The following is a 26,769-nucleotide window of genomic DNA, read 5'->3' as shown; positions in this document are numbered from 1 at the left end:
TTCACTGGCAGGGTGGGCAGGAGCTGGGATGGAATTCCCAGAGCAGCTGTGGCTGCCCCTGGATCCCTGGCAGTGCCCAAGGCCAGGTTGGACACTGGGCTTGGAGCAGCCTGGGACAGTGGAAGGTGTCCCTGCCATGGCAGGGGGTTTGGAATCAGATGATCCTTCCAACACAAGCCATCCTGTGATCCTCTGATGACCCCAAGGGATGGATCCCCTGCGAAGGGATGGATTCTGACACCAAACAGAGACTGAACACAAGATGTGCAACCACCTCTCTGTCACCCCAGGCACAGTCTGGCTCCAAGAGAGCCTGAGGAGGACAGAGAAAGGTGGCTCAGCTCCCTCTGTGCTAAAGAGCAGGGTGAAGCACAGACAGACCCTCATCTGCCCCACTCGGAGATAATCAGATAACGAAGAAGGAGCACAAAGTGAGGAAAGTTTACTAACTTATGGCTGTCATGACCTTTGCTTCCTCATAGGAATTACTTCCCTTGACCTACCACCCACTTCAGAGCATTCGTTAACCTTCTTTAAATTAGAAATTATAATGTAGGCTCAGAAAAAATAAGGGAAAAAACAAAAGAGATGATAACCCCACTGAGACAGGAATCTCCAGCTGATAGAAGTAGACACTGAATCCGTCAGGCAAGGGGCTGACCTGTGATGCCAAAACTGAAAAGATGCTCTTACCAGAGGGGTTAATTCATACAACTCTTTTAAAATGCAAATTTTCTGCTTTTGGCTTTTCTTGATTTCAAGCACAGCAAAGCAGGGGCTGTAATTAGAGAATGGGTAGTCGGCACTGTTCACCAGTTGTGCGTAAGCTTTAAACTAATAACTCAGCAATTAGAAGAAAAATGAGCAGTAATTACACACATTTTACTCACTGCTAGACAGATGGAACATTTTCTGCTCGTTATTGGCAAACTGTCACTGCGTTTATTTCATTTTTAGTGTTTACTGTTTGTTGTAGTTTGATTAGGAATAATTACAGGCTAGGAAAAATACGAAAGAAAAGAACAGCCTTTTCATTTTTACATCCTTAAAGTGATACAGCCATTTCTTCCCCCATTTTCTCCAAGATGAACATGCTTTCTGTTTAAACCTTCATTAAAATCAGGCTGCACCTTCTGGAGCTTGGTGAGAAAAAGGATTTGAATGTTGGGGATGGGGTGCATCACTGATAAATTGATTTAAATTCACTTATGCACATAACCTAATACCACTTGAAGGAACAATAATGCTAATGAAGTCCTAGGAAAATCCAAACCAGTCCTGTTATGAAATCTGGCTGTAAACTTCACATGAGACAGCAGTGGATAATCTCACATTTATGTAATACCTTGGAAAAGTTTCCTGGCTTTATGGTAGCATCTTTAGGGCAACAAAATTTTGGCATGACTCATAAATCCTGTATTAGTCAGGTTGGAAAGGACAACCTTATGATTGAGAAAGTTTTCCCACTGCCAGCCTTTTTACCTGGAACAAAGCTGCCAGGCACTGTATCCACCTCTCCTTTCACAACTCACAGCCAATGGTTTTCTCAGCAACACTAAATAAATGTTCTCTCTTATGCCACAATTGAACATCAATGAACTCTACAGCACAAGGCATCACATGAAGCAGCTTTTTCAAGGCCTGAAACATCCAGTAGCTCTGAAATAGGTTTCCTTGCCAAAAAAAAAAAAAAAGTCTTTGAATGTATATTATTTTTATGACTTTTCTGAGTGCTCTTTAGTTATAGCTTGAAGTTTTTCTCCAGAATAACAAGCAGTGGATGCTTCTTCTACACTGCCAGTTGGAAAACCAAACAGAGGCTCTACACACCCTGGAGGTAGAGATGATGGGGAGTAAAAAACACTATCATTACAAGAACAAGACAGAGGCTTTGATTGTTGCAGCAGCAGAAAGCAACAAAATAGTAATGGCAAATAAATGGAAAGCAGGAAAAATGGCTGAGAGAGCAAAGAGTGTGCAGTAACAGAGCACTTCAAATTAAGTAGCAAAATATTCTGCAAGTCATTGATGCTGTTGTGCACGAGGCAATTCCTACTTATGGAGCTGCTGTGGAAATTTCTAAACGAAAATAGGTGTAACATCAATCACAGAGTCATAGAAAGAAAAGAAAAATGGAATGGCCTGTATTGAAAGGCAGCTTAAAGATCACCTGACTCCAAAACCTCTGCCATGGACAGGGACACCTTCCACTGTCCCAAGCTGCTCAAAGTTTCACTTAACCTGGTTTTGGACATTTACAGGGATGGAGCAGCCACATCTTCTCTGGGCAACTCATGCCAGGGCCTCATAAACCTCACAGGGAAGAATATTTTAATAATATCCCATCTAATCCCACTCTCTGTCAGTGTGAAGCCATTCCCTGTGCCCTGTCCCTCCATGCCCTGGAAATTGTCTCTCTCCAGGTTTCCTGGGGCTCCTCCAGGCCCTTCAAGGCCACCCTGAGCTCAGCCCAAAGCTTCTCCTGTGCAGGGGAACAATCCCAGCTGTGCCAGCCTTTCCTCCCAGCAGAGCTGCTCCATCCCTCTGCTCATCCTGGAGCCTCCTCTGGCTCAGAATTCTGGACAGAATTTCCTCCTTTCCTGTGGTCCCCACTGGGGATGAGCCCAGGACACAATTTGCTTTCTGGGCTGCAAACACACATTACCAGCTCATGTCCAGCCTTTGTCTAAGCTATATTTATCCAGCCTTATGTTGGAAGGCAATTTCAAGTAGGTGGGGAACTGGAAACCAGCTGGTTTTTTGTAATTTCTGAAGTTGGAACAAACGTGATCCAACAGAGCTGGGACTCTACACCAAGTCAAGCTTCTGCCCAGCAAAGAGCAGCTGGAAATCGTCCTTGCAATATTATTCACTCCCTGAACACTTGGGAGCACACTCCTGGCAACCACGAGATATAGCACTCTCTTTTTATGTCTTAAATTCATAATCGCTCTCTTTTTGTATCTTAAATTTATATTAACTCACAATTCATAATAAATCATAATTTCCCTTTAGCTGTGCTCTAAAAGAAATAAAATAAAACCACTGGCAGTTTCACATTTCTCATTTTCAATAAAATTTGGAAAACAGCACTTTCCTCATGGTGACAGAAGAAAGAGAATTTCTGTCTCGTTGTAAAGCTGTGCTGTTAATGATATTTAATTACCCATGCCTAATTACACCTGGCACTCTCCATCTTTGGCTCCTAAGGATTTTCCTAGTTAGATGATTAATGTGCATATAAGTGTGGAAAATTTCAAAGCTGGGGCTTAACCTTGGCACTAAGCATGGCAAACTCAAGCATCTGCACACTCCTAGCTGGGCTCCATTTCCTTGTTGCATTTTATCAGTACCAAGGTACTTTGATAACACAGATACATTCCACAGAGGGGTGAAAAGAACTGTCTTGTGAAATTTGCTTGAATCTTTTATTTTTTCCCCCTAATTAAGGTTTTTCACCAGGACACCAAACATAAGCACAGATTTTGGACACTGTTCATTTGATCTAAACAGGGAGAGTTAAAGAAAAATGACAATTTTTATAAGTGTACTGTAATAATTGAGTCCTGTACATAGCATTCAATAAACCTGAAATAAGTATGATAAACTTACTTTGCAGAACTCAAAGGCACCTCTCACCTAGTTTTTTAACATATCATAACTCTAATTTCTATTCTGCTCCACTATGTAATAGTTTTGTAAATGGAGATTCTCAGAGCATCAGAACTCTGCTTCACCAGGGTCTCCACAGGAGCCTGCATTATTAATTACATGTTATATAACATTTGAATAGTACTCCTGGATGGCTTTCAGAGCAATTTTTAGAATATCCCACTTATGTCCTGGAGGATAAATGTGAACATTAGAAGTCCATAAGGAGTTACCTGTTCTGACCAGAGGGGTTTATTTTTATTTTAAAAATGGCAAAAGTAGGATGGAATTGTACATATATATATATATATATATATATATATATATATATACATATACATATATATATATGTATGTATGTATGTATGTATATGGCAACACTAAGTCTTAGTAAAACATTTTGCAACAATAGCATTGGGTCATGGAACAAAGTTAAAATTTTATTCTGGAGCAGTTTTTGTTTTGAGTTGCATGAAATTTGGGCTGCTCAGTTCTTGCATCTGGGTTGCATAAGAATAAATGAAATTTATGTTCTGGTATTGCGATCCACCAAGTGACACAGAATAGTTTAATGGAGATCATTTTATGTTTGTTTTGAAAGAAAAAAGGTGCCTAAAACAAATTTGTTTTAATTCCATTCCATCTACAACTCTAATCAAAGAATCCCACTGGATAGAAAATAAATAAATAAATAGATTAATAAATATGCAAACAGATTGAACCTAGCTGATACATAAACTCGTGAGAAATAATCAGACTCTGTCTCTTTCCCTTGCAAGAATTTGAAAAATATCCAGTGTATTTCAGCTTTAAAAAAGTGAAAAATCCCTCAACTTCACTTGTTATAGAAGTTCCTGTCACACTTTACAGCTGCACCATCACAAACAGTTAAACAACCTTTAAGAAAAAAGTTTAACAATCTTTGAGGACCCAATATTGTTCCCTGACAAACAGAATCAAAGAATTATTAATATTGGCAAAGCTCTCCCAGCCCATGGAGCCCAAGCTGTCCCCAGTCCCCACCTTGTCCCCAGCCCAGAGCTCTGAGTGCCACCTCCAGCCCTTCCTTGGGCACCTCCAGGGATGGAGACTCCAAACCTCCCTGGGCAGCTCCTTCCAATGCTTAACAACCCTTTCCATTCAAAAATTCTTCCTAAAACAACATTCAAAATGTGATTGCTTATCTTAAACCCAAATATATGGAGAAGTGCTTTAAATAGCATGAAAACCTGAGTGAAGAGTATTTTCTTAGGCAGAGAAGCAGGACCAGAGAAAACAAGAGGTCATGGATGAATTAGCACTTACAAAGTAGGTTAACCCTTCAGCAGAAGCACAACAAAATTAAATTTCCTTTTACTCTTCCAAGCAAAACCCACACGGACTCGGAGCAAGTATTTATGAACTGGTTCTTGCTGACTGTGCTAGAACAGCAACTTCTTTGCTGAGCAAACGAAACAAATTGTTGCTCCAATATTAAAGCATATATTCCCTTTCCCTCTTCTGACTCAGCTTTAAGTGAAATAATTTCTCCAGGTATTAAAGAGGCAGACAACCAGGGTAATTTCACAGCCAACTTCTATCAGACATCGATCCAAGGCAACTCCATAAATGGGTTGTTTTTTAATGTGCTTTGTCAACTTTATTAATCACTATTCATGAGGACTCTGTCCTAAGGGTTCTCCTCTCAAAATTAAAATGAAGTGAACAAGAAAAAAAGCATCCCACAGTTACTTGTGCATTTTATAAACAATGGTGATTATTAAAAATCTTTTGGTAGAGAAGCTCAACTTTTCCTCAGCACTTCTCTGGGTGCTAAGATAGATCTGGTTGGTGAGGTCTGCTTAGTTTATCCTCTTTATATTAAAACGAGGCATGAGTCAGCAATGTGCTCTTCCAGCCAGAAAGCCAACTGTATCCTGGGTTACATGACCTCTTGCAAGTCAAGAGAGATGATTTTCCTCTTCCACTTCAGTCTGTATCCAGTTCTGGGGTGCCCAGAATAAGAATAGCACGAACCTGTTGGGTTGGGTCCAGAGGGGGACCACAAAAATGGTCAGAATGTTGGAGCACCTTTCCTGTGACGAAAGGTAGAGATAGTTGGGGTGGCTCAATACGGAGGAGAGAAGGCTTTGGGGAAACATTATTGCTTCTAAGTCTGCAAGGTGCAGGAGGCTTATAAAAACATGGAGACTTTCTACCAGGACTTGTAGAGAGCAAGAAGCAACAATTTAAAACTGAAAGAGGGTAGCTCTAGAGTGGACCTAACAAATAATTATTTTTTTTTACTGTAAGAGTGGTGAGATACTGAAAGAGATTATGCAGAGAAGCTGTGGCGGTCCCATACCTGGAAGCATTCAAAAAAACAGGCTGGATGGGGTCTGGAGAAAGTGATACCTCAGGTTTTACCTTTTACATTTTTCAGATTCTGTGCTGCTTTAGTCTGTGAGTCTGGGGTTCATATTATGAGATGGTGAGCTCTGTGCACAGAGCAGGGAGACAAAACAATTCCTGCTCCAGCTGGGCACCAAGGACAAATGATCCAAATCTCAGCCCAGGAGCACAAACACCATGGGCTGGAGAGAGAAAAACAAGCAGGGTGGGACTGCCTGGGCTAAAGCTGGAATGGGACAATGAACTCCAAGGTGCCAATGGAGCAGAACTGATCCCAGGGAGAGCCCCCGGGAGCGCTCGTGCATTTTGGGGCCATTTTGGTTCATTTGGGTGCAGCCCTGGCTGGGCTCTGGTGCTGCCCAAGGTGGATCCATGGAGGAGATCCTTTAATAAATCCCTGCTTTATTCTGTAGCTCTGTCCAGCCTCTGCTCTAGGGGAGCTTTCAAAAAGTATCAAAACTCGGTCTAGTGAAAGATGCCCCTGCCCCTGGCAGGGAGGTCACACTTTAAAGGCCTCCTGCAACCCAAACCAGCACTTAATTATCATTAATATAAAAGAGAAGCATTTCTTCCTTTGTGAAGAAAGTCATAAACTCCTTGGACATCTTGGTAAAACTTTGGAATGCCTTGCTGTTTGAGGAAAATGTCATTCTGTTGTGTTTGTTTCTCCCATATTATGCAGAGGGACTGAAGAAGACACTTTACTTCAGAACCAGAACATAACTGAAAGTGCTGCAACAATCCCTTCAGTTTTGTTTTACAGAAAAAAGAGGTTCATTACTGTTACTCTCAACTTCTAAAAAATTCTGTTGACCATCACAAATATCTGCCTTAGCCCTGAATATTTCAACACACATTTTAGAAGCTGGTCCGTAAAGGGCTTCAGCAGCTTTAGACTCACACTGTGCTGCATGGGTCTGCAGCATTTCTTGCACTAATACATCTAAATACTTCTGTTGTATTTTAAGAAGTAGGTAATATCAGGAATACTGCTGGAAGATGAAGTGGAAAGACAGCTGAGCTGAATCCTATTTGTTACTCCAGATAGAAAAATCACAGAATCATGGAATGATCTGGGCTGGAAAGGACCTTAAAGCTCATTCAGTGCCATCCCTGCCATGGCCAGGGACACCTTTCACTATCCCAGGGTGCTCCAAGCCCCAGTGCCCAACCTGCCCTTGGACACTTCCTGGCGAGTGGCAGCCACAACTTTTCTGGATAAATATATCTTCTATTTTTTGGGTTTATTCCCCCTCAAGGAAGCCAACTCCTTTCAGCTGAAGTGTGTATATGAGTGAAGGGCAACTAATAGCACAGAGTTTAATTAGCCCAAGGTTCAAGTGACCTCATTGTAAATCAATAGCAACGTTTAACTAACAAAAATAGGATGAAATAATGGCCCCACTGAAGTCAGAGGACATTTACAACTTTGTTCCATCTCCAGACTTAGAAAGAAAAGTCACATACCTGCCCTACTGAGCTGATATAACTTCTTTCCTCCATGCCTTCACAGATAATTTATCTCCCTTACACTACACAGAGAAATCCTGGGGTTTACCTGTTCCCATCATCCTTTCCCTTGAGCACTGACCACTGCAGAGCATCCTTGGAGCTCAAGAGAGAGAATGGGAGAACATTTCCACTTCCTCACAGCCACTTGCTGCCCAACCAGTCCTACCCACCCCAGGCCAGTTACTCAGCACAGCTCCACCAGTAGGCTGCCATTTTTATTAACAAAAGGCACTAAGTTAAAATACTTGCCAGCTCATTCTACGGCTTCTCTAGAAGATTCACATTTAGAAATGCAGTGCAAAGTGAAGCCAAGGAGAAAAACAAACCCCCCGAAAAATAAGTTTTACAGGGACTGTGTCACTGCTGAGGGGGAGGGAAGTTTAGCAAAGGAAAGTTTCCTTTTAACCCTAGATTTTTCAATACAATGAAAGTTTCTGATAGACAAATTGAAAACAAATTTTCACCAAGTATAACCACTTAATAGGCTTTCCTTCATAAAGTATTAATCTACTTGCTTCCCTTGACTTTTTTTTAATATTTTTCCCCCATTTTGCCTTCCACCTAGAGCCTTGATAATGGTAAGGAACAAATAGGTGATAAACAGTGATGAAGATAGCAATGGATGTGTCTGTTTTATGGCCTGCAAAATTTCTCCATGGGTACATTTTGAAAAAGGCACAGGTTATATTAATAGGTGTCACACAAAAAGAATTGGGAGCAGGAAAAATTACTAAAGAAAATATATCATTTTACCAGTAAGGTGGCTGGATGAAGGTGAATGTTAAACTGAACAGATGCTGCCTTGCCAAGGCAGTGTAAGCAGTGTATTTGTCAGAAATTTCTGCAGGAACCTGACAGAACAATAGTTTAGAGCAGCTATGGTCTGGTTTAGAGCAGCTACTCTTGTAACAGCTGCTCTAAACCAGACACCACCAGAACAGTGAATATAAAGTTATTGATGTTACTAATTGTACTGTGTCTCATTTTGCACTATTGTTCTGTCAGGTTCCTGCAGAAATTTCTGACAAATACACTGCTTACACTTTTCAGCCAGCTACTAGCATTTTAACATGCCATTCTCTGAGGAAAAAAAAAAAAAGAAAGCTAAAATCTCAGCTATTTTGAAAAACTTGCTTCATTATGAACTGGTCCACTGTCACATTTCATTCCCCTGGCTGCTGTGAGAAAAGTAAAAGAAATTATTAGACACAGGAAAAAAAAAAAAAAGTAGAACAGAGGCATTTTTCATTTCACTTATTAGTAGGTAGAACATTCCTGACCGGAGCAGGCAGAGACCCCAAGGAGAAATCAGCCACGGGGTGGTGGCCAACACTTCCAGAAACATCCTCCTACCTTGTACCTGAGAGATAGAGGCTGGCACTCAGCAAGGTTTTCAAAGCAGTTGGGGGTCACAAATGCACTTGTGTCCCGTATTTTAATTCCTTTTCTAAAGGTCAGAGAGAGGAGCAGTGGAAAATTCAGGAGCTGAACTCAGTTTTGAGCTGATCTGAACCCAGGGATGACTCTTGGTACATTCTCCCTGCCATCAGCATTACACTGCTAAGAAATAGAGCTGAGCATTAAAGGTCATTGTTTTGGTGGGATTATGAGTAGAAGTGTTCTTAAATAAAGAAAAATAACTCCTCATTTCTGCCCTGGAGTCCAAAAAGCAACCTGAGGAGTGAACTTTCCAGCCTGATTAAATAAGCCAAGGCCCTTTGTCACAGAGGCAGCATCTATTCCAGGAAGAGCCAAAAAAGGTTTTTTGCTGATTCATTTGCTGCCTATCAAGACTGAATTATGAGCCCTGTCTCAGAAAAGAAAACGAAATTATCACCAGAAGTTTTTTTCATGGAGATTTTTATGAAAATATCTATATAGATCTATAGATATATATTTAGCTCATTTGTTCTTCAAGGTTAAAACAGAATAATTGTGGCTGAACAAATACCCCTGGTGAGCACAAACAGAATTTCAGTCACACTTTCTGTGCAGAAGAGTTGGAAGGCAAGGTCAGAGTCATGCTCAAACTGAGATTTAAAAACTCTGATTTCACAGAGTCTTTGTACAGGGATGCTTTAGAAATGTTCATAACCACAGCTTTTGTTAGTGGCTTCACAGCTTTGTTGCCAAAACTCATCAGCTGTCACAGATGAGCTAATTTGGGGGACAAGGGGTGAAAGAGCAAAGATTATTCTACATGGGTTAAGGTGCTAGAAATTGAATTGGCAAAGTTGCAATTAAAACAAAAATACCATAACTAAATTTGAAAGCACAGACCAGATTAAAAGCACATCAAGTCATTGAGGTATCAAACCTTTTTCAGGCCTTAACAGAAAAAAACAAAGCAAGGGATTATTCTTGATTCAGCAAAGCCACACAGAAGCTAATTGTCTGGTATTTCTAAATTACTCACAATGTTCCCTGTCCATCATTTGGAAATGATGGCTTGTTAATGCTTACCTGGTAAATATGACATGTCTGGATAAAAATGAATATGTGGCTAAAGAAACACTGAGACAGCCAAGCTAAACCAACTCCATTTGAAAGGGCAAAGTGTATTCCATATTTTATACAGGGCTGTGGATAAGCAGAAAGGTTGACATCAGATAAAGATGCAAAGCTGGGAAAGGATTGTGAGCTTCAAAGGAAATGAGTGCTTGGGAAATTGAACACAGAGACTGGATTATATAGTTGAGGACTCAGCTGAGCAGCCCACAGAATTGGAAAATTGTCTTTCTTTTGATTATTGGTGTATGTGGCTGATTTAATAAAAAGAATTTGGATGATGCATAGAACAGGAGCCTCCTTGTACTCCCTATCCAGTACAGAATAAATGAGCTTTCAAATTTATTTCATATGGAAAGAGTTGAGCAAGACAGACAAGGTTAAGTGAAGGAAAAAAAAAAAAAAAGGGCTGACTATCAGGTAAATAACACACACTGACTGAACTGATGGCAGAAAATAGAAGTGTGGTGGATTTATGAGTGAATTTATGTAAGTATTTGTCAGCAAGAGTGAATCTGGTTGACTTCCCAGAAATACCAAGGTACAAATAAGAGATCTGTTAAACTGCTCACAAAAAACCTGTTCCCATTAAAATCCCATCAGGCACAATTATTTGTGATCCTATTATCCCAGACACAGAAAAGGTGAAATAGAAAGGACCTAGTACTACATATGTAAATACAAGGACACCCAAGCCCTGTTCTCTACTAGAACTTCCAACATTTTATTCTGTCTGCACCATCCTGATATTTCTTCCCAAGCGTTTCAAAGCCAATTCTTTACCCCATGCACTTTATCCCCTTCCCATTGCACACTCCAAAGCAGTCACAGGATGTTTCCTCCCACCTGGCTGTTACACCTCCCTCTTCATCCTTAGCATCCTCTTTATTCCTTTTCCATCTTAAAATCTCCTCTGTGCCAGTCCCCTGACAGTGGCAGATAGGAGCCACAGGCCACTACCCCAAATTTCAGTGGCCCATGAGCTGTTGTCACCACCCTCAGCGCCATCAGGCCTTACCAAGTTTATATCTTACCAAAAATGTCATGAGACATTAGATGGAGTTATGATTTCAGTTGTGCTCTCTGAAGAACAGAAGATTTGTCATCTGAACCTATAAAGTCAAGGCTATAAATCCCCATCAGCCCACATGAACTTCCATCTTAGACTTTATATTTTGTATTTATACTCTTAACACAGGAATATCTGCAGGCAGTTCAAGGACAGCAGTTTAAATTCAGGTCTACAAGCAAATGCAAAGCTCATATCATAGTGACCTCATGTTTTTAATTGGTAATGCAATGACAAAAAGGTTTGGCATGGTGAATATAAACTGAATGAGGATCCATTTTGTTTAGAGGCTGTGCAGCCCCTTCAGGTTTTTGAGAGTTAATTATGCAATCCCAACACTGAGCAAAAAATGCTCCTTAGTGCACTGCAGAGATTTGTTAGGGTTGTAACCACACCATAGGAGCTGTTCAGTTCCAAACTCCAGGGCAATGTGCTGGGGATGTGTCACACTGGAGATGTGCTTGGGAAGGAACTGAAGAAAGGAAAACTGCTTTCTGTTGCCTGATCAGAGGTGCTGCAAAATGTCTGTAAAAGCTTTCTAGTCCCATCCAAATAGATTTCAAATACATTGGAAAATTCCACAACAGTATCTGCTTTTGGTTTGTGATCTATTCCCCTCCCCAGCCTAAATTTTATTTTTAGAAGAGCTAAGCTGTCTCCATGCTATAGCAAGCCTTCTTATCCAACTCTTCTGTTTAGGTCTATGTGAGTAAACTTTGCCCCTTTCTGTCCAAGAAAGAGGGAAAATAGCATAATCTACATACATGAGGTGAGGCAAAGTGTTACTTTCAAATCCCAAGTTCATAACAGATCTCACTTTTGCATGCTGAATTTAATAAATATCAGGAAATATGTAAAGTTCTGGACCTAAATTATGTCACTGGACTAAATGGTTAACTGGAAAAACAAAATCCCTCAAAATAATTCTATCAAAATTACAGAGCTGCAATTTGCAACAATCATGTTCCATTTCCTTATTCTTTCAGGAGAAATTCTTCATTCTTTAAAGCATCACCGTAAAAAACCTCCCCAAAAACCCAACTAAACAGCAGCAACAAACAAAACAACACTAAAATCACAAAAACAAACCAGTAACCATTTGTGACACATGGAAAATATCTCCATTAAGCTATAGGTTCAAAAGTTCAGCAGCTATGAATTCAATCTATTTATTAATTTTGCTGCTATTCCAAACTGCATCCACAAATACTGACTGTCCAAGGCAGTTAGATCAACCTCAGGTCAGTGCATGTTGTTCTCATGCTGTTGATCACAAAAACCCCATTGTTTTGGGCTTGTTTTAAATAATTTTCATTTTTTAACAGGCTTTTTTCTACTTTATACCCCACTGATGCCACCAATCCCTTCAGCACCACAATCCACTGACATCTCTGCGTTTCTATTTTCCAAAAAGTTTCTGGGCACCCTGTGATGTGCACTGAGCAAAAAGTGATTGTCACTTTTTCCATCAGTCCCTGGGCTGTCAAACAATTCATGATTTCTTTAATACCTCCTCAAGCTGACAAGATTGAACTAAATTGCATTATTATGTACTTCACTGCAAAAAGATGGCCTGAGCAATTCCTGCAGCTCCCTCCACACACTTTTCAGAGAGCAGGGTAGTTTATTTTTGCAATATTGCCACCCAATTGTCTGTATCTTTTCTTTTTTCTTCCCTTCCCTTCCCTTCCCTTCCCTTCCCTTCCCTTCCCTTCCCTTCCCTTCCCTTCCCTTCCCTTCCCTTCCCTTCCCTTCCCTTCCCTTCCCTTCCCTTCCCTTCCCTTCCCTTCCCTTCCCTTCCCTTCCCTTCCCTTCCCTTCCCTTCCCTTCCCTTCCCTTCCCTTCCCTTCCCTTCCCTTCCCTTCTTCCCTTTTTCCCTTTTTCCCTTTTTCCCTTTTTCCCTTTTTCCCTTTTTTCCCTTTTTCCCTTTTTCCCTTTTTCCCTTTTTCCCCTTTTCCCTTTTTCCCTTTTTCCCTTTTTCTTTTTTCCTTTTTTTCTCTCTCTTTTTTTTTTTTTTTCAGCATGATTGCTTTAGGAGAGTTAATTGTGATATTAAATATATTAAATATGGTCTTTCTGCCTGCCTGTCCTCAGGGTAAAGAAAAGTCAAGAATGAAGCATGGAATTACAGTCAAGCCTGACACAAGTACAGACCATGACCTTCTCTGGGCTCTCAGATGTTGTGACTTCCCGAGACAAAGAGAAATAACAAAGTGAAAAGGCAAATATGAGCAGTGTGGAACATGTTTGGTCACAACTCAGCAACAGAACGTTTTTTCACAAATATATCTCAAAAGAACAAAATTATTACTTTCCAAAGACAGGGATAATTAGCTGTTGGATGGGACAACCCATGAATACTGTATCACTCTGCAGAGTTAATCCTGAATTGCAGCTTGCATGCAGGAATCTCTGTCTGAAAAGGATATTTCAGAAGCAGGCAGCACATCTGAAATTTAGAATTTACCATCAGAAAAGCAGAATGAGGGGAAAAATCTCAGCCCCACCCCTCCAGAACACTGGTGCACATCACAAAAAAACCCCTATTTTTGTTATGAACTGACACATTGGATTATCTAATCTCTACAAAGCTTTTTTTTTTTTTTTTTGCAGTTGGCATGGATAATATATCAAAAGTAGCCCTTGAAAAGCTGGTCACTCTAGGTCAGAGTTATTATTTATAAATTAATTTTTTTAACACAATTTATATGAAATTTTTCCATGCCTGGCCAATGAATAGACAAATGGTTACACAGAACTAAATACTTCAACTCATGGAGAAATGTGGAAAGGGGATTTGGGAAGGGTGGGGATATCCCACAATGAACAAAACATTCCCAGAAGTAAATAAATTCATCTGTGGGAGGAGAACACAGCTATCATTAATACCATTTTCAATGTATTTTTCCAATTTTAAGCTGACATATTTAAAAATCTTGAACAGCATTTTAGTGACAGAAGAAAGCTCTCGTGTTCAGTACCCTGGACAGCGCTCACACAACTCCGGAATTCTTTTTAATTTGCTTTTAAAGAGACGCAGCTCTAAAGAGAAATAATCATCTGTATCATCACAGCTCATAACCTTCTCCACTGATCGAAGCTAATCATTTCTGGCTGTGCTGCAGAACATCTTTCTGCAAGTCACTGCACCTTGAGGTAAACACTAATTGTTAAAGGATTGTTTTTGTTGTGAAAACCTTGTATTTATTCCTCCTGTCATGCTAAGGAGCTTCAGTTGTATCACCACAGTCCCTCCAGCCATGTCAGCTGGGAATAAATAATTTCTGCCTAGATGTTCAGTAAGAAGCTGGAGAGTAAACTCCTACAGTCTTCACTTTGGGATGGTTTTTCCAGAACCCAGACCATTTTCTAGACTTGCCCCTGGAATACAGAATTTCTGCTTGTCTTACCAAAGCTAAAAGCAAAATTTTATCTTCTCTTCAACTCTAGTTAATATTCACTTAATCCCATGGCAGTTCAATGGTCTCAGCACACCAGTGCAGGGCAGGCTGCAGCCACACGATCCCAGAGCACGTTCCAAGGGAGACCCCATTCCATCCATGGTTCCTAACAGGATTGTTGGTGAGAACACTGTGGGGAAGAGCAGGGTGTGGCTGGAGATGGGGCCATTCAGAGCTAGGACAGCGCTTTTCTGTGACAAAACTCCTTGTTTTGGCTCCTGGAGATCAGCACAACACAGCACAGTGCAAGAGCAGGTTGAAAAGTGGGTGTGGATTTTGGGAGGGGCGTCAAGACCACCAAAAACTCCCAAAGGGCTCTATCCCATTTCTAGAAAGGTCTGGAAGAACAGACTGTGCATGAGAACTAATTTGCATGGAAAGCAAGAACTTTATCTCCGAGGCAGGGACAACTTATCTGTCACATGAAACAAAGCCTGGGAGCACGTGCATCCCAAGACCCTGGACACTGGATTAACACTGCTGAGCCTTTGCTTTCTATCTCCCCTCTATAATTCATATTTTCCTCTCACTTTTCCTTTTACCCAAACCTGGACACTGGATTAACACTGGTGAGCCTTTGCTTTCTCTCTCTCTCCTCTATAATTCATATTTTCCTCTCACTTTTCCCTTCACCCAAACCTGTTAACTGGATTAACATTGGTGAGCCTTTGCTTTCTCTCTCTCCCCTCTATAATTCATATTTTTCCTCTCACTTTTCCTTTTACCCAAACCTGGACACTGGATTAATACTGGTGACCTCTTTTTCTCCCTTTCTCTCCATCCTGCTCTATAATTCATATTTTTCTCTCTCTTTTCCCTTTACCTAAACCTGTGTGCTTATAGCAAGAAATCAGGGAGCAACACACCAATTTCATTGCCAAGTGTGTAATTCAGTCATAAAACTCTGTTTCTTTTGCAGACCCTCTGACTTTTGTCATTCCTTTCAACCAAGAGCATTCCTTTTTTTAGGGTAATTCTTGTGCCCAGCCTGTCCTGTGTGACCAAGTGCCACCCTCTGAGGGCAAGATTTCTTCACTGCCTGACATTCAGCCCCTTGAGCAATTTGACAAGGATCATTTCATGTTTTCTTCTGGATGGTAGAAAAAAATATTGACTAAGCCAAGAAGCCAAGAAGGGACCCACAGAACACATCGTTTTTGAGGTATCCCGTGTGACCTGGGGGTTGTTTTTGCAATCTGTTTAATAAAGTTCCGTGCAGTTTTTGTATGCTGATAAATGTTTTTAATTACTTTCATGACAGTAAGTCAATTACTTAATGTTACAGTCCATTATCACAGTACTCCTTCTCTAATATATTTTCTGAGTCTTCAAAAAATAAGGGAGAAAAAAGTCAAGATCAAATTTTCAGACAAGGCGTATGTTCCATAAAACTGAAAATTATGTTGGCATCTTTGGAGGTTTCAGGGGGTTTTGAGGGAATGGGTTTCTTTTCTTGTGAGGGTCTTTTTCTTTTTTATTCCCAGATCAGCCTTTCTGTGATTCAGAATGGGATTGCCATTTGGCTAATACATTTTGAAGTAGCATGAAATTAATGTTCTGTACTATATTTTGAGGGAATGAATAAATCTGATTAGCACGAGACCTCCCTATCGTACTCCGCAATTGCACTTTGCTGAAAGCTAGAATTATATCCTGAATATAAACGAGATTAAACTTATGAAAGTGATCAGCAAGTTATGCAGAACTATATATAATTATCTATTAACTAATTATAGCAGGGTTTGAGTCAGAAATATTATTGAAGGGGACCAAAAAAAAAAAAAAAAAAAAAAAAAAAGAGTGCCTATTTTTAATCTAGATATCTTTAGATGGTAAAATCACTTGCTGAAGGTACAATTTTGAAGTCACTAGGTCTGGCTGGAAAAGCCAAATGTCCCAGAACCTGAATGGAGGAATTCCATCCTCAGTAAAACAACTAAAAGCAGCCTTTGGTCACAGAGGTAATTTGCTTTATAAAAGGTTAAATATAAAATCTTAATACATGGTCCAGGTTTCAGCCATCTATAGACTGAGGTAAATTTTCTGAAGAATCAAAGCTTTAATTTTCAAATCAGAGCTACTCATAATCACTAATACATAACGAGGAGAGTGAATTGCAAAGCAAACAATTACAGAGGCAAAGCGACAGATCAAAATATAAAATTTTCATTATGAGTTATTACTAACGAGGGTCCAGCAAGACTTCTGTTGGGACTCAGAAGTCTTCCCCCCCACCTTGAGCAGCCTGCTTAGATTTATTTCTACTCATTCTTCTGCTGCAATCAGTAAACTAAAAACCACTTCACCATCTAGAAAATACTGAAATACTTTTAAGGTCATACTTTTGAACTTTTGTTGTTATTAGAATATGTATGGCACCTAAAAGCCAGCTGAGACTGGTGTCCTTTGTACTGCACACTGTGAATTCATGAAATGGAAGGTGGTACTTTCCCAGAAAATCTTTACCTCCTTAAAAAAATTATGTTTAAAAAAAGAAAAAAAAAAAGAAAAAAAAATCATAAAATGATTTGCAAATAGGGCAAAAATAGAAAAAGAGAACAAGGTGGTAACAAATCCAAAAGCAAGGACCTATAGGGCCTTTCCCCAAAACAAACACACAAAAAAATCAAGGATAGTCTTAAAAATACGATCAAGTTTCCAAACTTTTTATTCATGGCTTTGTTCAGTAAACTACACTGCCAACAATTAGAGGTTTTATTAAATGTCAATATTATGATAAATTTTCAAATAAAATTATTTTAAGATTTTCATTGACCTTATTTCCCCCCTCTCTCTCCCCCAGCCAAGTTTTGTCTCAGCTCTCCAGAGAAGAATTATTGAAGTCTCTCTACTTAGGCTTAAAAATAAAACCAAATTTTGGCAAGTACATCCTCTGTATTTCCTAAGAACCAGTGTGATATTTCAGTTTAGCAAAAGTGACATGATGATGGGTTCCAGAGAGATGAAATGAAATCATACTGCTAAACCTAACTTCCTAGGACACCAAGGGAATACTACATGAATCTTCATATTCATGAGGCTTAATTATAGCAAAATAACCAATCTGTAAAATACAGCTACGTTCAAGTACTGATTTCAAGACTAAAACATGAACAAAGAGAAGATGTTTCCCAGGAGATGCCTCTACAAGATGTGCAGAGGCACAAATGTAAGCAAAAATCAAAAAAGACAGATCAACAGATCCTACAACATGGAAGAACCAGAGCAGCAGCCAAGGAAAGAATTAACATTCCTTTGGGAATGTAGGGAGTTTAAAATATTGGATAAAAAGTCTGCAGCAGCTGCACTTCTTGTTACATGGCTATCATAAAAAATACCAAATAAATCACAGAACACAGAGATTACAAAACATTAAAAGAACAAAGAACACAAATTTCTTTGCCAGGAAGAGTAGCAAATAGGGACAGGCTTTTTGTAAGCCAAAAATTTTGAAACAGTGGTTGAACAGGGTATACTGTGTCATTCCTGGTGATTAATCTGTTTTTTGCCATTGTTCAATATGACATTTCCATTTTTTCAGGTGGGACAGAAAAATATTGTCACTATGCAAGTGATTTCAAGGAAAACCACTTGGCAAGTGGCCATAGTTCAAAAGGTTTAATCTCGATTTCTCCACAGTAACCAGTATAAATGTTACATCCCATCCTAACTCCATAATCCATCCATCTCTCAGCAGAAAATGAGTTTAAGTAGAAAATATCTATATAATCTCATTGTGTTACTTGTGGTCCTAGAAAAAGACAGGTACTGGGAGATTTAAATCTGCATTTCATTAGCCTGTGGTTAACAAGCTGAATTTCTTGTTCCCCTAAGGGAGTATTTCCACCTTGCTTGTTTTGAAAGATGCTCTTCTTTACCTTCTCAAGAAAATCCTCCAGGCAGATTAACATAAAAAGTGATTGTCTGTACAAAAACTGAGAAGTATTTAGAGCTACTTTTCCTATGAATTTGGCTCAAACATCCTCATTTTGAATGTAATTAACAAATTATTCGCTACAATATTGTAGATAAGGTAATTTCAGAAAAGAATTGCACACCAGACCCCACCTTTGAATGAAGAAAAAATCCCAGTTAATGCCTACACGTCAGAGAGATGGCTTGCAAGAAACAGTCATAAATCCTATTATTTCAGAAGGGACTGGCAGAAACTCCAGCAAGATTTTCTTCATGGTTTTTTGCAGGTTTTTTTTTTTGTTTTTGCCAGCTGGAGGGGTTTTATCTTCACACATATAAATGCTTTACATATTTTTAAGAGTCTTCCAAAACACCTACCAACAACTCTACACACTGCTATATTCTATTTAATTCGGTGTCCAGTTTTAACACTTTATTAACATCCTGAGAAATGCCAAAGGTGTATTTCCAGCGGCTTAAACCTGAACGGGGAACAAAAATTGAAATGTGTATTTTAAAACACATCATTTTATGAAAATCATTCTTCTTCCATGAGATATGAATCACAAAACCTATGACTTCATTAGCTACATAGAGTATTAATTTGTATGATTTCAACATTTGTTTTCTACTAGATTCTACTAGAAAATAGTTCTGCAGATTTAGACACTGGGTAAAAAGAAAACTCCAGCTTTCCAAACAGCACCTATTACTGAAATGATAATTTTCATTTAAATATAGAAGAAATAATAACATCTACATTTAAACTGCAGTGACTGAGCTTTGAAAGGCCAGAAATTAAGTTACTTATCTTTTGGGGGAATTTTATAAATCCCTGTCTCAGTAGCAAGTGGTGAATAGACACAAAACAGACTAGCTCTGGTCCTAGCTTATTTTTATTTTTACATCTGCAAAATAGGAGTTCATAATATTTACAATTATAAAACTGCTCCCACCTGACAAGGTGCTCACTACAATACAAATGGAAAAATATGAAAAATCCCATGGCTTCTATAAAAAATGAGGAAAAAAAGAAAAAGACAGACAGACTAAGGAGCCAGAGAAACCTGATTAGATGTAGGGTTCAAAAGAGCATTAGATTTCCAAATGGGGATGAGGCAAAAGAAGCACAGCTCTGAAGAGTATAATATCCAGGAAAACATTCAGTGTTAGATACCAAAATCAATCAGTTGTGTTCAAATCTAATCCCTGGTAGTTTATAGTTCAAACAAAGGTTTTCCTTCAGTGTGATGAATGTGCTGGGAGACTCACAGGAATAGTTCCAGCTTTTTCCAGGGGAAAACTGGACAAAGCAACTTTTGATTCATATTCTTAAAAAAAAAAAAGAAGAAATAAATGTTTGCTTGGCTTTGTGGCCAAACTGAACAGAAATTTGATTATTCATGCAGCTGCTATAAAAGCCCAGTCAGAGATTTATTTTACCTATCAACAATCAAATCAGTCATTGTAGATGCAGTTCTATTAAATTCTATTAAAAGCTAAGTAAAAACTTCTATTTGTCCTTTACCACCAAGACACAGACAGAAAACAAATTTTGTCTGTAAAAAAATGAGTTATCTTTAAACAACAAGATTTTCAAAACTGCATCTGTCTAGAACTAGACATGATTTGGTGAGGAAGGTTTTCACTTCAGAGGAAAGTTTTCACTTAGATTCAGAAATGCTTTTTCAGCTAAAATTCAATACTAATAATTTTATAATAAAATCTCTCTTCAAACGAATGACATCCATCTCTGACCAACTCTCCCACAAAAATGAACAAAGTATGTTTTCAATCATGGAATGGTTTGGGTTGGGAAGGACCGTGAAGATCATTCAGTTCCACCCCCAACCATGGGCAGGGAACCTTCCACTGTCCCAGGTTGCTCCAAGCCCCAATGTCCAACCTGGCCTAAGTTTCCTCCAAGTTTGCTTTCAAACAAAGTACACAAAGCAGGTTGCAACTCCATAAAATAAATCAGGAGCATTCAAGGAGATCTGGAACATTCAAATATATTTAGGTGTGAAAACAACAAGCCCATTCTAAAGGAATTCTTCTGTTGAAGAGAAAACAAAATCCAGTCAAGAAACGATTTTCCTGGTGTCAAAATAGCACTTTATAAGGGATGTAAGTGGCAAAATCTGAAAGAAATGTCACAATGTAGCACTTTCCTGATTATTCTGTGAAGGAAAAGTAAAATTAAGAAAAATTAATAGAAGAAAGACTGTTCAGTACTCTTTTTCTGTTTTAAAAGAATTAAAAATCTGTATGAACTGATTGCATGAAAAATACCAGAAAGGTAAAAAATTACATATTTTATAAATGCACAATACTGTTTAAGAACTATGAAACATTTTTTTAAATTCCCAATGATTCCTCTTTTCATTAGGATTAGCAACACAACATGAATATTGTGAATTCATATTCAACAAAAATCTTTTGTTTATGAAATCAAGCAATAAGCAAGCTGGACTGATATTCTGACCCATTTTCAAATCTAGGAGAACACTGTCAGTATCTTTGAGTGCAAATAAAGGGGTTTTACCTTCTTGGGGTTTGGTTTTTTGTTTTTTTTTTTTTTAATATTACTAAGCAGGAACTCCTCGCTTTTAGAATCCTCTGTAACTTATGCCAGAAACTTTTTTTTTTCTTTTTAATAGCATCCAAACATTCTTAATGTTCAAATTATTTTAATATTTCGGGTAATTAATATATTCATCCTATGGGTACTATTAGGTGATCAGATTTTTGGGTAGCACCTATAAAGGGTGAATACAGTAAATATAATTAAAAGTGATTTTGGGGGGGGGGAAACAGCAAACAAATAAAACGCCAAAGCCTAACAAACCAAAACAAAGGAAAGCAACAGCTTCAGCTGCAGCATTTTAATAAAACAGTCTGTTATCTCTCTGCTCCTTCCTCCCTCTCCCAAAACAGACATGTCAAGCTTGGATATCTCTTGCTCTAGGCAATAGGCTGATGGATGGTATAACCAGATGTCCTCTGCTTATCATTAGACAAGGCACACATTTCTCTGACCTCCACGCTGAAATATGCTCCAAATTTTGCTTGCTTTGTTTAAAAGCAAAACCCAAAGACAACCACGTTACACAAAGCCACCATCTACTTCTGTATGTGCTCTGTCTGCACAAAACCAGCCAACAACCAGCCTCCCTTTTGAAATCCAGATGAGAGATTTTCCCTTTTTAGACAATTTCTAGGAAAGCACAACCTTCTGCTTACGAGCAGAGCACACCAGTGACAGTAAACCACAGCCAGAAGGCAATAATCCATTTACAAAGGGCAACACAAAGATTCTACATTCCCCATTCATATTCTGGTGCAGTCGCCTGCTGCTGGAGCATCTCTCCAAGCAGAGTTTTTGCAGCAAGGAGGAGCAGGAGCAATTAATAGGAACACTCTGCCATACATCTTCCTCTCCACTGCCTTGTCCTTACCTCTGTCTGCTCACACCCACACAGAGGTCCCACAGGTCACAGTCCCAGAGTATTCCACCTTTAGAGGGGTAATTATTCCCAAGGTCTGCTCAGCAGAGAGGGATTTGACAGCTCCCTCCCCAAAGGCAGGCAGTTGTTGAGCTGAGAGATGCAGCAGCATCCTTAGGGGTAGGACAAAGATATTCAGCAGAAATCCCAAAGGAACAACCAGGACCTTGGTGGAGCCAGGAGAAAATTCTTTGTAAGGTTCTGCTCCAGACCAAGGCAGCAGCTCCTGCACAAAGCAGCAGCTGGCACTGCAGATCCCCAGTGCCAGCTCTGGGGGTGGAATGGGGCTGAATCCCCCCAAGGCTCCCCTGTGCTCTGGGGGACACAGAGTGTGGCCAAGGACATTCAGACCCCTCTGGCAGGCTCTGCCTTAGGCAATTGCCTCATTTGCTGGAGCCTAGAGACTGGCTTGTCTCATCAGAATACTGAGGTGAATAATAAAACACATCCCCACGCTTGCCACGGGAAGAAAATACCACTGGAATTATTTTCCATAAAACTATAGAGAAGCTTTGTGAGATGAGGACACTCTCTTCATTTTCACTCTGATTAATAACCAGGGTTTTGACACAAATGTTAAACACCCAAGGAGGTTTTGTGATACCTCTTTTTTAGATGAAATTGAGCGAAACAAAAATAAGTATCATGACTTTTACACAAAGAAGAAATGTCTGGCATTTCTAGTAAGAAGGGAGCCACACAGAGATTGCCATTGAGGTTATATATTAGATACTAACAAACTAAAATACAGCACACTGTAAGAAAAGGGAGGAATCCAGACATGGGAAAGAGGAAGTGGTGGTAGCAGATCCAAACCTGGATGAATCTGTTTTTTCCAGCACAAAATGATTACAGAGGTCAAGTGTTTCCTTCCCTTCTAAAAGAGAAATTATCCATCTTTAAGGCAAAAGAAAAGGGCTATGTCTTTGCATAAAGCAGGAGCACTGCAATAACTGCCTCAGTGCACAATGAGAAAATCAGATGGTATATTGGGAAACAGCTACATTTTCTCAAACATTCATAATTTCAATTTTTTTAAACTATCATTCTATAGAACAAGTCATTTTCTATAAAGATATAGTAATTGAATACATAATAGAGCAGTCAGCAGTGACAGTCCAGTGAAAAGGGAATTCCATTAGAGAACAACTTGCTTTTAAAATCATCCATAGATAACAGAATATTGAGCTGCTTTATATCAGCAGCCTTAAATACACTTTTTTAGTGACCTCTGGCACATAATAGGGTACTTGATTTCCTCTGTTTTTCAGTCTTAATAAGTTCTGTCAACAGGTATTATATTATACTGCTTTTATATTCCTGTCTAGTCACAATATTTTCAGCAATTATGTATGAAACCAAGACAAGTAAAACTGTTAGATTAAGAAAACTATAGATAAAAAAAGTCATGTTCCTTAATTGACATCAGCAGAGTTTCTCTACAGGCTTTGCCAAGCAATGATAACACAAAATCCACAGATGAACCAACTGTGTCCTGGGGTGATCCCACAGTGTGTGTGATGCTTTAAGTTTTAGCTTTCATATTTTCCAGGTTCTGTACTGCATTAGTGTATAACTCTGAACTTCATACAAAGTGTTAGCAAGTTCTCCTCACAGTTTAGTCACACAAAACAATCCTTTTCCAGCCCAAGAGCCATTGCAGCTTCAAGCCCAAAAAGTGCAAACAGCAGCGAATTGAGGAGAGCAAACTGGGAGGATGGAACTGCATAACCTGGAGCTGGAATTGGATAATTACCCCAATATAGAAATGGATCAAAACTTATAGAAGTGTGAAAACTTGTGACCCAGGGTCCCTCTTGGGTGTAGCCTTAGCCAGGCTCTTGTACTGCCCAAGGTGTATCATTTGAAGGCTTTTTGAATAAATCCCTACTTTATTCCTTTAACACTGTCCAGCCTCTGCTCCAGGAAGCCTCTTCCAGGCATGATGGAGAACAGGAAAGGGGATGAGGCCCCACCTGCAGAGCTGCCCCAGCCCTGCCCCACCCCAGGAGGAGCTGGAGCTGCTGCAGAGAGCCCAGAGGAGGCTCCAGGATGAGCAGAGGGATGGAGCAGCTCTGCTGGGAGGAAAGGCTGGCACAGCTGGGATTGTTCCCCTGCACAGGAGAAGCTTTGGGCTGAGCTCAGGGTGGCCTTGCAGGGCCTGGAGGAGCCCCAGGAAACCTGGAGAGAGACAATTTCCAGGGCATGGATGGACCGGGCACAGGGAATGGCTGCGCACTGAAAATTTAGAGGTTCAGATCAGATATTAGGAAGAAATTTGTCCCTGTGAGGGTGGGCAGGCCCTGGCACGGGTGCCCAGAGCAGCTGTGGCTGCCCCTGGATCCCTGGCAGTGCCCAAGGCCAGGTTGGACACTGGGGCTTGGAGCGGCCTGGCACAGTGGAAGGTGTCCCTGGCACAGTGGAAGGTGTCCCTGCCACGGGACATCTAAAGATCACCTGGGTGATCTTTAAGGCCCCTTCCAAACCCAAGTCATTCTATAATTACATGAACAAACAGTCCCAGTTGTGATTTCCCATGAGCAGGAACTGGCAGTGCTGCTTGGGGAATAAAATACCTCCAACTAAGTTGAGCCCCACTGCAGAATCTGTCTTTCTCTCTTTTCTGTTCTAGATCTTTATTCTTTGAAAGGAAACAATATTCTTCCCTCAGAGAACAGAACCCTTGTTTTGAGGAACATCAGGCAATCAGCTTAGAACCAGGTACGCAAAGACTAAAATCCAACACAACCAGGCAGTTTTGTTCAGCATTGTTTTCTGATCTAGGAGATTTCCACTTGAGAGAAACAAGACAGGCTTCAGAATTTCACTTCACAGAAATGAGCTTCATGTCTTGTCATGGGAATTCCTGAGGAAAAGGCTTGCACTTGTCTACAGGGACACACACACACATTTTTACCTCAGTTATCGAGTATCCCCAAAGGCTCCTTATTCTACACATAAGGGACGTGTTCCTCATACAGGCAGGTAAACATAAAAAGTGCCCCAAACTGAGCAGCTCTGTCATCCACTTCGAATTTGAGGGCCAATGCCAAACAGCTGTAGCAATAAAAAATTTCATTTTCTGATCTATGCACTGCTAGATCTTCAACCTGTAGCCAAGGTAGCTTTATATAGGATGTTTAACAGGTGAAAGGCTGATTGAAAAGTCTGATTTATTGTCTTTATTTACAAGCTAAAGCTCTTCCAAATGCATATATATCTATAGTTTAATAATTCAACTAAACTGCCTGTCAATATTTATGTCACCCACAATGTCAAGAAATATTTAACACCATTGATAAAAACAAAGAAAAAGCCATCACCACTGAATGGTTTTCAAATTGCAAAAATTTTAGGTTACATCTTTCTGTTTCTACTGTGGCTCTTTCAATTAGTATTGTAAATTGTTTGGCTTTAGAAATGCAAGTCATTTCAGTCTTCTCAGTCATGGGTTTCTGGTCTTACACAGGCCCTCCTGTAAATCACAGATAATCAATTCAAAAGGTCAGTTCTGATTAAAAGAAATAAATCACATATAGGGACATTTGTTAGACTGCAAATTACTCTTTTATGTCTTCTGGAGTAATATCTCTCTTGCTTATTTCAGGTACTATGAGTAATTAAAAAAACATAAAATAATGAATGTGTGTAAGGAGGCATTTCCTGCCAAAAGTCAAGTTTTAAATATGCTACATTGCTTCAAGCTTGGCTCTGTCAGACTAATGTTCCCTAAAACAAGTTTTAGGTTGCAGCCAGAACTATCAGAAACAAGGCATTATTAATCTTCAGAATAACAAAACTATTCTTCTTCAGTGCTAATAAAACCTAGGAGCTTCCCTTGGTCTCAAAGAGCTGAGGATCCTTCTACAGAAAAATCTGTAAAAAAGTCTATGTAAACTCAGATTTGACATTTTTCAAGTCAAATAAGAAGACAGCAAAAATTAATATAAATCTGTGCTTCCTTAATTTGCCTGCTTCCTTCTCTTCCCTCAGTTAAGTTTCATTTTCATAATTCCTTGTTTTGCTTGTATTGCATTTTGCAATGCTTAGGTAGATGGATAAATATTACAGAATTCATAGGTGAATCTAAATTATTATGAAGATAAAATAAGTGATTTTTTTTTTTACTTTTTCATGTCCTAAAGTATTCTAAGTAAAATCCCAAAACAACCAAAAATTAAGAAAGCTCTACAGATCAAACATAAACCACAAATTTAGTGAGAGAAACATTTTGAAAGCATGGCCTAAAGTTTGCACAGTGGGAACCTCCCCAATGCCCACATAACTTCAAATCTAGTAAAGCTTTAAAGCAGATTTGATATTTTCCCTGTGCTCATGCAGTGCCTCACCTTCTGTAGGTGCAAAATGGAGATATCACTACATAAATTGCTCCTGCAGAAACGATTTATAGAGGAAAAGGGTAAAGCCTTATGTGAGAGATAAATATCATTAATTGTTCACTGCAGTACAGCAATATTCTACTCTCCTAATTCCTAGAGAAAATTATCTGTTTCCTCCACAGTTTGCAAAGTGTGTCCTCAAAGAAAAGAATAAAGAATGAGAATGCTGAGTTGCTTGGCTGTGACATTTAATATCCTTTGAGCAGCTGAAAGACGCTTATGATTTATCAAAACAACATTTCCCCACATCTAAAAATGCAACATTTTCTATATCCAAGGAGTGTCTGCATTGGTGTCCGAGGGTGATGGGAAAACAAAAAAAAAATTAAATGTCATCCACTGCTCTGATGTGGAGG

General features: G+C 39.4%; 1 protein-coding gene and 1 long non-coding RNA gene across 5 annotated transcripts in view; both read right to left on the bottom strand.

Moving 5' to 3' along the window:
• Positions 1-26,769, bottom strand: part of DSCAM (DS cell adhesion molecule) — a 462,695-nt gene that overhangs the window by 352,811 nt on the left and 83,115 nt on the right. The gene's annotated exons all lie outside the window — the stretch shown is intronic.
• Positions 13,099-19,792, bottom strand: LOC140685092 (uncharacterized). Its single transcript, XR_012058295.1, has 2 exons — positions 15,324-19,792; positions 13,099-15,231 (listed from the first exon to the last, which is right to left on the bottom strand). It is a non-coding gene; the product is annotated as an uncharacterized lncRNA (long non-coding RNA).

This window comes from Taeniopygia guttata, chromosome 1 (assembly GCF_048771995.1).
Source record: "Taeniopygia guttata chromosome 1, bTaeGut7.mat, whole genome shotgun sequence".
Classification (NCBI taxonomy): Eukaryota; Metazoa; Chordata; class Aves; order Passeriformes; family Estrildidae; genus Taeniopygia; species Taeniopygia guttata.
This window is presented reverse-complemented; position numbering and strand designations above follow the sequence as displayed.